Genomic DNA, 16,647 nt, shown 5'->3' on the forward strand with positions numbered 1-16,647 from the left:
TGAAATTTGTTTATGTTACCGAATTAAGTCGTTTGGATCTTGCTTTGTGCCTCGATGGGGGAGAGTTCTTTTTTCCATTGGGGTTCGAGTAGGTGAATACGAACCCCATGCAGAGATGGACACAGTGCAAGCTTTACTTAGTGGCCAAAGAATGGAGAAGCGGGAACCGCGTTTGCAGACCAACCTCTCGCCCACGTGGCGAGAGCGATTTAAAGAGTAAAGACAAGGGAGGAGGAATGAGGCTAATTTATGGGGAGGCTTATGCGTTAGTCTACCAGGCAGGGGCAGGGCTTTGTCCGAGGGAGTGGGGTGCCACCCCCTTTTTATCCTTTTTTTGTCCTTAATGTCTGGTCCTGGCCACCGGTAGGTGTGTCACATAATATGTTAATATAGTAAAATCAATGTATAATGAAACTTAGGATCTGTTGGGCGTCAGATTCATGCCATCTTAGTCCCAGCTGGTTTCATCTGTTTTCTTTGTTCGTAGCTTTCTTATCTCTGGACCCTTTAACTTAAAGATTTGTGTTCACTCCTGCTAAAGGTGGGGTGGGGGGCATTTGGCAGGTTTTGAGCAAGGACACTTCTGCTAACTGTGGAGGTTGATGGGTTCTGATTAAAGACCTGGAACAGCTCTGGCAACATTTACCGGTTACTTAATATCCCTTCCAGTTCAAACAAAAAAGCTTTTAAAAACCTTGGTGATCTAAGAGATTTCTTGGAAGCCACAAAGCTCATCACCTTTTGATTATTCCATTTTAAGAGAATCAAATATACATTCAATTTCCCTTACATTCTGCATTTACATATGTATGAATATGTGTATATGTGCTTTGGAGTATTCCAGGGATATAAGGATGAGAGAACAATAAAAATGAGAACCCCTTCCCTCAAGGTTTAAATTACAGAATGAGACATAATTTCAAAGATAGTGATGCAAAGTATTTGGCAAGAGACATTTTAGATTTTCTCCGTCCCCGTGTTCTGGAAAAATAACTCACCAGTTTGAAAAGAAAAACTGCGATGTCACACAGATGCCCTGCTTCTTGTGATTAGAGGTGCTTTCTATGATTCACTAATGCAGAATTACCTCCCAATTAAGCTCTTCTCATGTTCAAGCAAATCTGATTCTCCCATGGTGTAAATATGTTCATGGTGACATGGAAATGACTTACTGCTATTCCGTTATTTTGTAGTTTTCCATTTGAAGAAAGTAGTTGCCTGTGAGAAAGCATCAGTCCTTACCCATCCTATCAACTATTGCATAAGAGGCAACTCCTGATTATTTACAGGTCTGGTGTGGGACTGTGGAGCAAATACTAACCGTTTTGCCTTGCCATGGGCAACGTAGGAGGTGGTTTCAGGCTGCACATGGCTTGTTGGTGGATGGAACATCAGTAGTTGACCACATATTCTGAGATCTCCAGTAATAACTGCAGCAAGTCTATAATTCTTTTTTTTTTGGCCATGCTGTGCAGCTTGCGGGATCTCAGTTCCCCGACCAGGGTTTGAACCCAGGTCACAACAGTGAAAGCCCAGAGTCCTAACCACTAGACCACCAGGGAACTCCCAGCAAGTCTATAATTCTAAAGCAATCTGTAACCCTTCAGGAATGGACACATTTGGATTCCCCAATTTTAAGGATAGCTAATAATTTACTCTTTTAGTGCTGTATAATTTTAATTTCACTGACAACACTTTTGAGAACTTTTTCTACTGTGTATCATTTACATCCTCAATTTGATAATAGAGAATACTGACCACCGGAAAATTCCTGATGACCTGTCCTCCTATGTTGTGACTCATGAGACTAGATGACATACAGTATTATGGCTATTTATTGTAGTTCCATGCAGACTAATTGTTATAGGTTTTTAATAGCATATGATTATTTACCCCATACGAAATAGCCTCACACTGATGTACTCCCTAGTTTTTAGTCATTACTTCTCCTGATAGTTTTGTACTTGCCTATGGCAGATACTTTATTTCCTTTAATTTGTTTCTTCTAATCTGTTTCAGGGGTAGAAGTCCAATAACCGTGTGTCAAGAGAATTAATAGACTCTTAGATTTATTCTTATCAGTAAAGGGGAAGAGCCCAACATCATGATATTGTCATGACAATTCTGTGAGATTGATTTGAGGGACTCTGTGTTCTCTTATGTTTATACCCTGGCTCTCATCTGGTTTAAAGCCAAGTGAAACTACAAGGTACTGGATTTTAGATTGGAGAGTTGTTTAAGGAACTACTTAGATACCAACTAAAGTCAGTTCGACTCTTACTACAAAAGAAATCTGAAATTCTTAATGCTGGGTTTGCTTTAATATTTTGAGCCGAGGACTCAAATGTTACAGGACTTCACATATAGAACAAAAATGTATGAGGTACCCTTATTTTGGGGGTCAGGAGAGACAGTAATCCTACTAGGAAACTTACATTTTAGTTAAGGTGAGGTTGAACTGGTTTTGATTTTAGATTCGTAATTTCTGGCTGACACCAGCTTCACAGGAGAAGAATGAAAAGACCCATTTTGACCACTGATGAAAACAGGTGTATTAGGTCTCTTTTCAGGTCCTTTACTGGAGGGCCAGTTCCTCATTCTCCCAACAAACAAATGCCTGAGCTGAGGACTGGAGTTACAGGTACTTCCAACACGCATACACACCCAGGGGACTTTATTCCGTTCCCATTCATAGCATTGTCCAAGTTCTAGGCAGCAGCATGGTTAAAGGAGTTCAGTATGTTTACACAGGCACTTGTATAATAGTTCTATCAGAATTCTTAGTCCTCGGGTTTCCCCTCTGTTTTTGTGCCTTCTTTCTCCTCCTTAGAGGGGTTAGGACACTGCTTCAGATTTCCTTTCTAGTTGTCCTGACATAGGGTGTGGCAGTCTGTAGGTATACCCAATGGGACTCAAGGGTCATTAATATTGTTTACTGGCCAGTGTCTCATATATTGGAACCAAGGCAGTAGTAACTGCTGACATGACCCACGGCAGAACTGGAGAAACTTTAACTACAGCGGAGCTCTGGGAGGTTGTTTGATGAGAAGAGGAGCCCAGCTAGAGTTAACCATCTGCTTGCTCTCTTTGCCTCACCAGCTAGCCCTGTGACCTGGGATAATCCACTCCCCTTCTGTCAGCCTCCAGGCCACACTTATGAAAGGATATTAAAGTCCCTCCCTCACAAGCTCCTTGCAGGGATAATGGCTGAGGCTCCTGGGAGGCCCTCCCTAAATGATTATCCCTGTGTATCTGGTAGGAAGCCAAAAGTTAGCAGAAGAGTTCAGGCTAACTCTTCTCCTTTATGTTCTCTAAAAGACTAAATCAATAAATGCTCATTATAAAGTAAATCCACCAGGCTTTGACCTCCCAAGCTTTAAGAAGCCAGCAGCCACCACCCACGCTGTTGGGGAAGCAATCTCAGTGTACTCGAAATTAAACCACACACATTAATGATTCACCCATTCTACTTAGACCTGACCGAGACCAGCAAGACAGGACCAAGAGAAGCTGGTAGCAACAGGGTCTGACCAAATGAAAAGTGCAAGAGGGAAACCCAGATAGCAGCTGAACGGCCTCTAATACCTGCAAGATGGTCTGCTTCTGAAGGTGACATTGTCCAGGTGGGTCCTGACAAGGGAATCAGCAGAACCACACAGCGAGCTGCCAGGCAAGGGTTCGGAAGAACAAGTTCCACACCTGTAACAATAAACCCTCCTGGCCGAGCACAGGCACACTTGATGGGAGCTGAAATGAGGAACTGGCCTCTCCCCTCCTTAGAGACTTTTCTAGTTATTTGTTTATGAAAAAGCCTAAGGGGAAGCGAGTTCAGAATCTAAGACCGCCTAAGAAAAAGTCAGGTGATTTGTTGCTACTGAACAAAGTGACTGATCCAATACAGAAATGAGGCAGATGTGGCTTTTTAGTTCCCCTTTAGGTGCTCAGTGATTATCACTGATAGTTCAGTGAGACAGTTCTAGGTTTCTTATCTGTTTATTTTCTCCGAAGTTCTGAGAAGTCATTCCTTTCAGCCTTACTTTGCTTACATCCTAAAACATTTCGTTTGGATCTACTTACTTAGTGGAATGTTTTGATAAGCATTGAATAATAGAGGAAATGATCATTGCACTTGGGAACACATTTGTGAGCATTAATTTTCAAGTAGTTAAAAGGCAGATGGAAAGGGATTTGTATCTACCAGCATTCTCATTAGAGCAGTACCCCAGAGAACCTTTATTTGGTGTCCAGGTGGAGATATGGCATACATTCCCAAGAATGTATGCAGTCTTAAAAGATATTTCTGCAGACTCTTTACAAAAACAAATTCAAACGAATTATAATTCAGTCTAATTTACTGAAGTTGTCATTGTTTAGAATCATTACAGATACTTACTGTGAAGGTTTTTTTAGGTCAGTGGTTCTCAAAGTGGGGTCCCTGGGTCAAAAGCATCAGCACCACTTGCAAACTTGTTTGAAAGGTGAATTCTTGCCCCTTCCCACCTCCTGCATCAGAATCTCTGGGGGTGGGGCCCACAGTCTACGTTTTAACAAGCCCTCCCTGATTCTTACACGTGTTAAAAATTTGAGAGCTGCTGCCTTAGGGGGGAAAAAGGTCTAATTTGTAGATGTTGGCTTTGTGATAACCCTTGCATTTGTCTTTAATCCTCTCATGTTGGTCTTATTAGAACATCGTTTACTTAGAACTTTGGAAAAATGACTCGACCTTCTCCCCTTATTGCCAATGTCACTCACTGCCAAACCCAAAACGCAGTATCAGGGCATTTCTCTATTTTGCCAGCATGGAGCCAGCATGAAATAGTCTGAGCTCCTGCCAAAGCTGTCTAGAAATGAACTGTTTCACTTTAGGAAGAAAGAAAAATGAATAAAGTATTTTAGCTTTTGGTTTGTGGAAATGAAGGTCGTACTTCATCTGCAAGTCCCCTCACGCACACGAGATTGTAAAACTGTCTCTTCTGGGGGATAATGATAATGGGATATTTGACACCCATCCCCAAATTTCCAACCTCTGGTTGTATCTTAAATAAGAAAATTAAGAGTATACAGAAAGGTCACAAAGGATTATCAGGAAAAAAAATAGTGCAACCTCTAAAGAGTAAAAGGGACAGGGAAGCATTGGATGGGGAAGGGATACCATGATGGAAAGGCGATGCTGAGGGTCAGCTTCTCCTTCAGAACCTAGGGCAACTCCTTGAAACAAAGGTGGCTGCCCTTTATCTCTAAGTGTGACACACAGATGTTCTTTCCAGTACTTCGGAGGGGGCAGCTTTTCTTATGTTTTTGCCTCCTCCTTACTTGATTGTGGTAAGACTTCACTGGGGAGAAAACCACTTGGGATGTGCCCCTTACAAAGTCTAAAGCCTGACGAGCTCTTTTTGTATCATGAACACCTAGATCTGAGGCTGTAAGCTGTGGAATTCTGACTGGTCTTCCAGCTTTTTTTTTTAATTAATTTTTAAAAATTGGAGTAGAGTTGATTTACAATATTGTGTTAGTTTCTGCTGCACAGCAAAGTAAGTCAGTTATACATATACATATATTCACTCTTTTCTAGATTCTATTCCCATATAGGTCATTACAGAGTATTGAATAGAGTTCCCTGTGGTATACAGTAGGTTCTTATTAGTTATCTATTTTATAAATAGTAGTGTGTATATGTCAATCCCCATCTGCCAGTTTATCCCTCCCCCACCTTTCCCCCTTGGTAACCATAAGTTTGTTTTCTATGTCTGTGTGGCCTTCCAGCTTAAAAAAAAATCTGACATTAAAAATTAGGAGATTTTATAGAAAATTTTGGATTGCAAGGATTTTAGAAAAATTAAGCATTCCGGCAACACTATATTCATATTCCCACAATTCCATATCTATATAAAAGGACTAGATTTGAGGACAGGCTCCCTGTTTCAGGTAGGACAAACAGTGACCAGTTCACCATACTCTCTGCTTCTCCCAGTCTTCCTGACACAGGCTGTTGCTGGCTCTCATTTATCTTTGTGCTTGTAAAGTTTTATTTCTTGTGACAGAACCACAAAGAATGGCCCCAAAGCAGAAACAACCCCAGTGTCCATTTCAATAGAATGTCCATCATCAACAACTACATTGATATATTAAACTCTGAAAGTGAAAGAACAATTTCTCTAGTCCCAAACGTGATGTTCAGTGAAAGAAGCCAGACTGTGTGTTTCTATTTATAAGAACGACAAGAATGGGCCAAGTTAATCTGTAGTATTAGAAGTTAGAATTGGAATTTTTATCTTTGGGCAATGGCAGTGACTGTGAGTCAGGAGTGTGACTTCTGGGATGGCTTATATGTTCAGTCTCCTGACCTGTGTGCTGGCACTTGGGTGTGTTGTCTTTGTGTCATTCACTGTGTGCAGTTTTCTGTTTACACACGCTTTGCTTGAATAAAAATAAGAGTGTGCCTGTGCAAACAGATTATATCCTGGTTTGCTTACTTGTTTACATGACTTGCTGGCCAATACAGGTATTCGAATTGAAAAATTTCTAAAAAAAAATTGTTTTCCTAGTGTTTGAAAAGAGGTGTGATTTTTACTTGAGCTATTTTTTAGGTTTTAGGGTTATAAAAGTCCAGTGCAACCATGTTTAAAATGATTAATTTCAATGCCTCCAGATACATCTCAATATCTTTGAGTTGTTTATTCAAGAAAGTTTTCTGGGCAGTGCATATTCTGAGCCGTTTCATATCTGCTGTAGCATATGAATGCTGGATATAGAATTCTTGCGCCACAATATTTTCTTCTAAAAGTCTGTAGACATTTTTATAAGATTTTCAGTCAGCGGTATTTGAGATAGGAAGCCAATAGAATATTTGCTCTTTAGTGGGGTACTTTAAAGATTTTTCCATGTGATGTTGTACATATTGTTTAACTTATTAAATTTGTTTCTATATTTTTTCTTTTAAAAATTGATTTTTTAATACTTGAAGTTAGAAATGTTCAATCAGCATATGTCAAAGTGGGTTCAGTTTTGCCTAGGATCTGGTGTATACTCTCAGTTACTTAAAATACTTTTCCCAAATAAGAATTTTTTTCTGTTACTTGACAATTCTCTCTCTTTCGGTAGTTCTCTTTCTTTGGGGGACATCTGCTATTATCTCATCTTCTCTCTACATTATTTTCATTGCTTTTACCTTCTCCCTTGTAGTTGGGGATAATTTCTTGACATCATTTACTATTTTGTTTGTTCCATTTTCTGTGGAGTGCAAACTGCATTTAACTGCTTCTATAATGACTTTAACATCCATTTTACTTTTAAGATAAAGAAGACTATTCCACTGCAATTCTTTTTTATTGTAAATGTTTCCTTTTTCATGATGACAGACTCTAGGTTCTTGAATCATGTTGAAATATGAATTATTTAGTGTGTCATAAACTGAGGTATATGAGACACTCAGCTATACACTTGTCTAAAAATTAAAGTAAAAAAAAATCCTGAATCAGATAATTTGTAATTTTTCTGTTTTTTGAAATAACTCTATTTTGAAGAAAGGTAGCTCTACTTAGTCATCTTAGAATCTTTTACATTATTCTTATGATGTGTAGACTATTTTACTGAGTTCTGTAGTTATTCTCTTTGCTATTCTTGTAGAGGGATATATTTACTTGCTTGGTGTCCAAGAAAGCATTGGACAGGGTTCTGATAATGTGTGGGTTTATGACAAGATATCTCAAGTAGCATTTGTTTGAAAGAAGAAATGAGAAAAATACAATTAAATCATCAGATTGCTTGCTCAGTGACTTTTGAGACTAAAAGGCATGGAGAAGTATCTAGAGCCACAGCTGCAGTCACAACCAGCTCTTTGTGCCATTGCACAAATGCAGGGCAGAGCAGCTCCCCAGCGTGCTCAGTCTTCTGCTTGCTGAGACTTTTGTTTATTTTGTTGTTGTTGTTGTTGTTTTGCGGTACGCAGGCCTCTCACTGTTGTGGCCTCTCCCGTTGCAGAGCAAAGGCTCTGGATGCGCAGGCCCAGTGGCCATGGCTCACGGGCCCAGCCGCTCCGCGGCCTGTGGGATCTTCCCGGACCGGGTCACGAACCCGTGTCCCCTGCATCGGCAGGCGGACTCTCAACCACTGCGCCACCAGGGAAGCCCTGCTGAGACTTTCTGCAAGAACGAAGTCTGAGGCCTTCCAACACAGAAGCTGTTATCTATCGGCTGAGGCGAGAGGATCCCAAGGGCTGGGCTTACCAGTGAGTTCTCAATGCCCTCTTTTCTGAGTCTTAGGATGGCACCAAACTCACCTCTTTAGGTTGGGGTTTCAGTAAACGTTTGTTAGTAGCCTCACTGGATCCATGACCTCTTCCCCTTTCCAAAGAGTTGTGACTTCCATTTAGGTTTTATGTGTTTCCATCATGATCTTCCATGCCCAGCTTGAAGGGTGGAACACATGGCTTCCAACCCCCTGGCTGCAAGGATTGTTTAGAAGATGACATGTAAACTAAGCCAGTCCAATCAATGTGCCTCTCAGGAATTTTGCTGAGAATACAGGGACAAAGACTCTCTTTCCTGATGGATGTGGACGTGGCACTGGAAATGTTGGCAGCTGTCTTGAGACCATAGGGGTGAAGGAGCCAGTCTTAGGATATATCTGACACCAAGGCTGGGAGAGTGGAATTAGAAAAAAAAAAAACGAAACAAAACTGGGCTTTAGTGACATCATTGAGTAGCTGAAATAGTCCTCATTGGACTCCAGAAAGACATTCTTCTGCATTTACCTTTTCCCAAGTCATTAAGTTTCCTTTATTGTTAAGCCACTTTGAGTCATGCTTTCTTTACCTGCATACAAATGGATCCTCAGTAGTATAGTGGTGTCATTGGGGGTCTATTAGTTCTTCTCCCTACCATCTAGAAACATTGTTCTCAGGAAGAGGGCAGCCTTCATCATCTTTCTTTGATCCAGGACCTCTTAGACTATATCTGGAGAATAAATTCCTGTAGATTGCTGATATGTAGGTGGCACCAGTCCTTGATTTCCAGTGGTTATGCAGATGTTTTCCAATATGATTATTTTGTTGGTCACTGTATTAGTTTTCTATTACTGCATAATGAATTACCATAAATTTAGCGGCTCAAAACAATGGTTACTGATTATCTCAAGTAACTGGATTAGGAGACTGGGCACAGCTTATCTGAATCTTCTGCTCACTGTCTCACAAAGCTACAGTCAAGGTGTTGGCTGAGCTGCATTCCTTTCCAGAATTCAGGGTCTTCTTCAAATTTCATGTGGTTGGAAGGATTCAGTTCCCTTTGGTTGAAGGACTGAGGCTCTAGGTCCTAGGGCCCACCTACTTTTCTCTGCCACATGCTTCTCTCCATAGGCAGTTTGCTTTCAAGGCTAGCAGGACAGCCTTTCCATCTAGTCTGGTAAGATGGAGTCTTGTAGATGTATTGTAGCATAATCACATCCATGTGGAAGCCAGTGACATTCCATCACCTTTGCCATATTCTACAGGTTAGAAGCAAATCACAAGTCCCATCTACACTATCAGGGAGGGGGTTACTCATTGTGACTTGGGGGTCACATTAGGCTGTGTCCACCACAGTCATTTCAATAGTAATTTAGTTTTTTTAGAATTGGGTTGTGGCTAAGATATGTTCCCAACCTTTCGCACCATATCTTTCAGTCTTTGACATCAGTTTGGCCTGAAGAATGGTTTTAGTGTTTCTGAGAGAGAGAGGCCAGTGTGGAAAAGTGGAAATAAACCAAGCAACTGATCATCATAGAAACCCAGGAGGAAGGCACAGCTAAGGTTTCACAATTCCTTAGGCTGCCCTGGCTCTGTGGCAGCCCATCTGTGTTTGCCAAGACCCAACAGAGGCACTGTGGAATGTATTTCTTCCGTTTAATTTTAGCATGGGCTGCTTTGAATTTTACTCTGATATTCGACAGGGGCTCACAGTAATGCTCAGACTTACCTGAATGAATTTGTTCTCATGTTGACTAAACCAGCAAGTCGCCTACCTTGGAAAGTATGGAGATGAGATTTAGGTGTGAAATTCATTTCTGAATAGTGCTGAAGTTCTAAGCTGCTGCTGATTTTCCCAGCATGTTTCATCCAGTTAAACTCAACCAGTTTTTAGTGATGATATTTTTCAAGTGACTGAGTTTGCCTCCCTTGTCAGAATTCTAGCTGTGAAGAAGTTAATGACTACAATAACAAGCTTGGAAATGAGTTTTAAAAGCCCAGTGGGGTGGCGGGGAAGGGGGGGAAGCAAGCCTGTGGATTTTATTTTTAACTGTAGTAAAGCTAGAACAGATAATTTGGATGAAAATTTTTCTGCTTCTGGTTCTTCTCTGTGAGTTATGACCCATTGTAAGACTTCATCCACTTCCCTGTGATCTCTGTTCTCAAGTCATAATTCTAGCATGATTATGTCAAAATTATCTCCACAGTAGCCAGTTGTGGTGTTACAGAGTTAAGACTTCAGGTGGTGAATAAGCAGAAGCAGCAGGAGCCCTAGAAACAGAGAAGCATAAACCTTCTGCTCTTCTGAAAAATGTTCCTGAGGACAGTAGAGTGAGGAAAGAGAGAAAACATGGTTTGTTACATAAGCCAGAATTATTTCTAAATGGAAGGAAGATGGATCTAATTTTCTCAAATGACATTTGTGAAATTGTTCTCAAGCAAAGGAACTCTGTGAGGTGGGTCATATTACTGTCACATTATATATGGATGTAAAGCTTTTTCAAAATGAAATATATGCTACTTCCTGTACCACCTATTATATAAAGAGGTTCTTTTTTTTTTTAAAGGTTAGACTTTATTTTATTGCCCAGATTCTATTTTTATCTCCCAGGAATTTTTAATGGGCTTTGCCGGTGACAAACCCCTCCTCTGCCTTTTGTCCCGTTCCTCAGAGTCATCTTTAAACTTTTATGACCAAAAAAGCACTTTACCTGATTTTATTGTCTTTGCATGCAGAAATACTTCTCAGGTATATTGTCCACGGGACTGTGTAACCTGGAACTCATGTGTGTGTGGAATAGCCTAGTGAGTGCATTTATTGGAGAATAATCAGTGCACAAGGCTGATTATATCATATTAGAAAATAGTCACTCCCAATTAATCGGTTTTATTTCTTTGTCAGAGGTTGCTGTATTGGGCGGCTATGCATTTTGTTTAACCCTAGGAGTGCCCTTTGTGGGTGGTTAAAGACTCAGCATCTCACAGGGTCAAACAAATTAACTCAGGAAAGGTTTCAGGAGTCCATAGGGCCTGACTGAAAACAAATCAATGCTTTCTATTCTTATTTTCTGCTTTTCATAGATAAGGAGAATTTTAAAAAAATGTGGAGTATACTTTAATGCTGTTTGTGACAGAGATACTCCTGCTTTCTTTCCGGGCAAGATGGGGAAGTGTGGGCTAAATTGGAGTTCAGGTAGGTTAATGGGGATCAGTTGTACCCCAAAAGGGCTCATGTGGATGACAGGCTATAGAGGGGGGCCGCAAGTTCCTGCTTTTGGTCTGTGTTGATCAACGTTTTTATCAATGTTTGTATGATGGAATAGAAGTCCTGTTTATCACATTTGCGGATGCCACAGTGATAGATAGTGTGGCCAGTGAAATAGACAGATGAATCAAAATTACACAAGACAACCCATTCGCTGATGAGAGTGATGAAAGAAATCCAAGAAGATGGTATATGACTGGGATATACACCGAAAGTGATTTAAGTTTTTCTTTAATTTTAGATATTAAAAATGTTTAAAAATCATACAAAAAAGAAAAAAGTTTCTCATGTGCTCACTTTCTAAATGCTAATATTTTGGCTGTTTTCTTATAGACTTGTTAAAGTGTGTGTATACATGCTCATGCATATATTTAGATTTATATATTTTGGATGCACGTAATTAATATAGAAATATGTTGCCCTGTGGGAAGATATTACAGGTAAAGTTAAGTCTTGCTGTGGTCTGATGTGCCCCCCGCCCCCCTTTCCTATGTTGAATCCTAACTTCCAGTGGTGATGGTATTAGGAGGTGAGGCCTTTGGGAAGGTGACTAGGTCATGACCAAGAGTCACCTCATTAGAAGAAATGACACTCTTGTCACTCAGGAAATTCCAAGAGATTTAGGAGTTCTGTGTCAGGAACTGGGGTCAAGGACCAAATATTAGAACAAAAGATGCTCTGAGCACCCCTGGTGCTTAGGAAATTATAAGAGTTTTAGGAGTTCTGTGTCAGGAACTGGGGGCAGATATGTCTCTGTCTCTGTCTCTATTTCTGTATCTAGATATCGTTATTTCACAAGTTTACCTGCCACTTTGCATATCTTAATGTAATCATGCCTCTATTGATATCACTGTCTCCCAATTTGTAGCAGGACATTGCCAGCCGAGAGTGATTTTCTTCTCTTCCTCCTCCTGGTGGTTGGATCTTTTTTCCTTTGGCTGGAGTGGGGCTGATTTTCCTTCTGCCTTCCCCTCAACACAGAACGAAACTTGGTCAGTCCAAAAACTTTATCACCCTGGCTGCGTGTGATTGGTTAGGAGTTGACAGCTGTTACAGTCCAGGTCAATCAAGACTTTTGCTGTAGTTCAAAGAAGCAGGTGCTCCCTGCTCTTCAGTCACATGCCTTGAAGATGATGTTAACTGGGATTTCCTCATGACCATATTTGCTTTCATGTGAGAGACCTTCCCCAAATCAAGTCACTCAAGGAAAATAAAACTTATGGATCCCTGAAGCCAGTTTTAATCCCTTACATTTAATCCCTTACATTTCCCAGCTAGGTAATATATTCTCCCTTTTAAAGCCAGTGTTAGCTGGGTTTCTATCACAGGTAACCAAAAGAGTCCCAATTGATACAGAAGTAAGATATAGTCAAGGGAAACAGAGAGATTTAACTTGTATAAATTTAGCTGAGGGCATATGAGAACTATCTTCCTGTGCTTAAAGAATTGTTGTGAGGAATTTATAGTAGTAGACTTACTATAAATGACTTCATCCCAGAATTAGATTGTGATTTAGACACAAATTTTAGCCCTAAATAAATAAAAACTTGTAACACTTCAGGGCTCTCCAAAAAAAATGACGGGCTGCTTTGTAGGTATTCAAAAGGCCAGGTCCTAGAGCAGTAACAATAACAAGAAACTTCTATACAAAGGATACCTGTGGGTGTGGCTCATCTCCTGGTCCTCAGGTTCTTAAGACCAGTGGTAATAGCACAGAGAAAGTCCCCATTGGAAGATCAGGGCCTCCAGATTGGGGCACAGCCAAAAGATGGTGACCCCAGTGTGTTGATGTCACTAAGAAGGGAAAGAGTAGTCAGGAGAAGGGGCTGGGCTAAGGTGACTGGGGAGCTGCTGATGCACTGCAATGGGGCTTATTTAAGAATACAAGGTTTTTTTAACATTAATAATTAATATATTTCATGTAATTAACAACATTAACAAAGGAGAAGAATCAGGAAATTCTGTGATCATCTGTTGCCAGTATTGCTTTGTTCCATTTTCTCTCTCTCTCTCACCCATCCTTCTCAGACTCCAATTATGTATGTTTTGATTATGTCCCACATGTCTGTTACATTGTTATTTCCATCTTCCCCTCCCCTTTTTTTAACTTTAGGGCTTCATTTTGGAATTTTTTTTTTTTTTTTTGCCACAGAGCATGTAACATGCAAGATCTCAGTTCTCTAATCAGGGATCAAACCCACGCGCCCTGCAGTGGAAGTGCAGACTCTTAACCACTGGATCGCCAGGGAAGTCCCATGATAGAAAAAAAAAATTTTTTTTTAACATCTTTATTGGAGTATAATTGCTTTACAATGGTGTGTTAGTTTCTGCTTTATAACAAAGTGAATCAGGTATACATATACATATATCCCCATATCTCCTCCCTCTTGTGTCTCCCTCCCACCTTCCCTATCCCACTCCTCTAGGTGGACACAAAGCACCAAGCTGATCTCCCTGTGCTATGCGGCTGCTTCCCACCAGCTATCCATTTTACATTTGTTAGTGTATGTAAGTCCATGCCACTCTCTCACTTTGTCCCACCTTACCCTTCCCCCTCCCCGTGTCCTCAAGTCCATTCTCTACGTCTGAGTCTTTATTCCTGTTCTGGCCCTAGGTTCTTCAGAACCATTTTAAAAAAATTTTTTTCTTCGATTCAGTATATATGTGTTAGCATATGGTATTTGTTTTTCTCTTTCTGACTTACTTCACTCTGTATGACAGACTCTAGGCCCATCCACCTCACTACAAATAACTCAATTTCGTTTCTTTTTATGGCTGAGTAATATTCCACTGTATATATGTGCCACATCTTCTTCATCCATTCATATGTTGATGGACACTTAGGTTACTTCCATGTCCTGGCTATTGTAAATAGTGCTGCAGTGAACATTGTGGTTTATTGTGGTTCACTCTTTTTGAATTATGGTTTTCTCAGGGCATACGCCCGGTGGTGGGATTGCTGGGTCGTATGGTAGTTCTATGTTTAGTTTTTTAAGGAACCTCCATACTGTTCTCCATAGTGGCTGTATCAATTTACATTCCCAGCAACAGTGCAAGAGGGTTCCCTTTTCTCCACACCCTCTCCAGCATTTATTGTTTGTAGAGTTTTTGATGATGGCCATTCTGACTGGTGTGAGGTGATACCTCATTGTAGTTTTGATTTGCATTTCTCTATAATTAGTGATGTTGAGCGTTCTTTCATGTGTTTGTTGGCAATCTGTATATCTTCTTTGGAGAAATGTCTATTTAGGTCTCCTGCTCATTTTTGGATTGGGTTGTTTGTTTTTTTGATATTGAGCTGCCTGAGTTGCTTGTAAATTTTGGAGATTAATCCTTTGTCAGTTGCTTCATTTCCAAATATTTTCTCCCGTTGTGAGGCTTGTCTTTTTGTGTTGTTTTGGTTTCCTTTGCTGTGCAAAAGGTTTTAAGTTTCATTAGGTCCCACTTGTTTATTTTTGTTTTTATTTCCATTCCTCTAGAAGGTGGGTCAAAAAGGATATTGCTGTGATTTATGTCATAGAGTGTTCTGCCTATGGTTTCCTCTAAGAGTTTTATAGTGTCTGGCCTTACGTTTAGGTCTTTTATCTATTTTGAGTTTAGTTTTGTGTATGGTATTAGGGAGTGTTCTAATTTCATTCTTTTACATGTAGCCCTCTAGTTTTCCCAGCACCACTTATTGAAGAGGCTGTCTCTTCTCCATTGTATATTCTTGCCTCCTTTATCAAAAATAAGGTGACCGTATGTGCGTGGGTTTATCTCTGGGCTTCCTATCCTGTTCCATTGATTAATTTTTCTCTTTTTGTGCCAGTACCATACTGTCTTGATTGCTGTAGCTTTGTAGTATAGTCTGAAGTCAGGGAGTCTGATTCCTTCAGCTCCATTTTTCTTTCTTAAGAGTGCTTTGGCTATTTGGGGTCTTTTGTGTTTCCATACAAGTTGTGAAATTTTTTGCTCTAGTTCTGTGAAAAATTCCATTGGTAGTTTGATAGGGATTGCATTGAATCTGTAGATTGCTTTGGGTAGTATAGTCATTTTCACAGTGTTGATTCTTCAATCCAAGAAGATGGTATATCTCTCCATCTGTTTGTATCATCTTTAATTTCTTTCATCAGTGTCTTACAGTTTTCTGCATACAGGTCTTTTGTCTCCTTAGGTAGGTTTATTCCTAGGTATTTTATTCTTTTTGTTGCAGTGGTAAATGGGAGTGTTTCCTTAATTTCTCTTTCAGATTTCTCATCATTAGTGTATAGGAATGCCAGAGATTTCTGTGCATTAATTTTGTATCCTGCTACTTTACCAAATTCATTGATTAGCACTGGTAGTTTTCTGGTAGGGTCTTAGGATTCTCTATGTACAGTATCATGTCATCTGCAAACAGTGACAGCTTTACTTCTTCTTTTCCAATTTGTATTCCTTTTATTTCTTTTTCTTCTTCGATTGCTGTGGCTAAAACTTCCAAAACTATGTTGAATAATAGTGGTGAGAGTGGGCAACCTTGTCTTTTTCCTGATCTTAGTGGAAATGGTTTCAGTTTTTCACCATGGAGAACGATGTTGGCTGTGGGTTTGTCATATATGGCCTTTATCATGTTGAGGTAAGTTCCCTCTATGCCTACTTTCTGGAGGGTTTTTATCATAAATTGTTGAATTTTGTTGAAAGCTTTTTCTGCATGTATTGAGATGATCATATGGTTTTTATCCTTCAGTTTGTGAATATGGTGTATCACATTGATGCATTTGCATATATTGAAGAATCCTTGCATTCCTAGGATAAATCCCACTTTGTCATGGTGTATGATCCTTTTAATGTGCTGCTGGATTCTGTTTGCTAGTATTTTGTTGAGGATTTGTACATCTATATTCATCAATGATATTGGCCTGTAGTTTTCTTTCTTTGTCACATTTTTGTCTGGTTTTGGTATCACGGTGATGGTGGTCTTGTAGAATGAGTTTGGGAGTGTTCCTCCCTCTGCTATATTTTGGAAGAGTTTGAGAAGGATAGGTGTTAGCTCTTCTCTAAATGTTTGATAGAATTCACCTGTGATGCCATCTGGTCCTGGGCTTTTGTTGGTTGGAAGATTTGTAATCACAGTCTCCATTTCAGTGCTTGTGATTGGTCCATTCCTATTTTCTGTTTCTTCCTGGTTCAATCTCGGAAG

General features: G+C 40.0%; 1 long non-coding RNA gene across 2 annotated transcripts in view; it reads left to right on the forward strand.

The window, feature by feature from the left end:
* The window catches only part of LOC307194793, a 474,472-nt gene that overhangs the window by 292 nt on the left and 457,533 nt on the right, over positions 1-16,647 (forward strand). The gene's annotated exons all lie outside the window — the stretch shown is intronic.

Source organism: Stenella coeruleoalba (genome assembly GCF_951394435.1).
Source record: "Stenella coeruleoalba genome assembly, chromosome: 11".
NCBI lineage: Eukaryota > Metazoa > Chordata > Mammalia > Artiodactyla > Delphinidae > Stenella > Stenella coeruleoalba.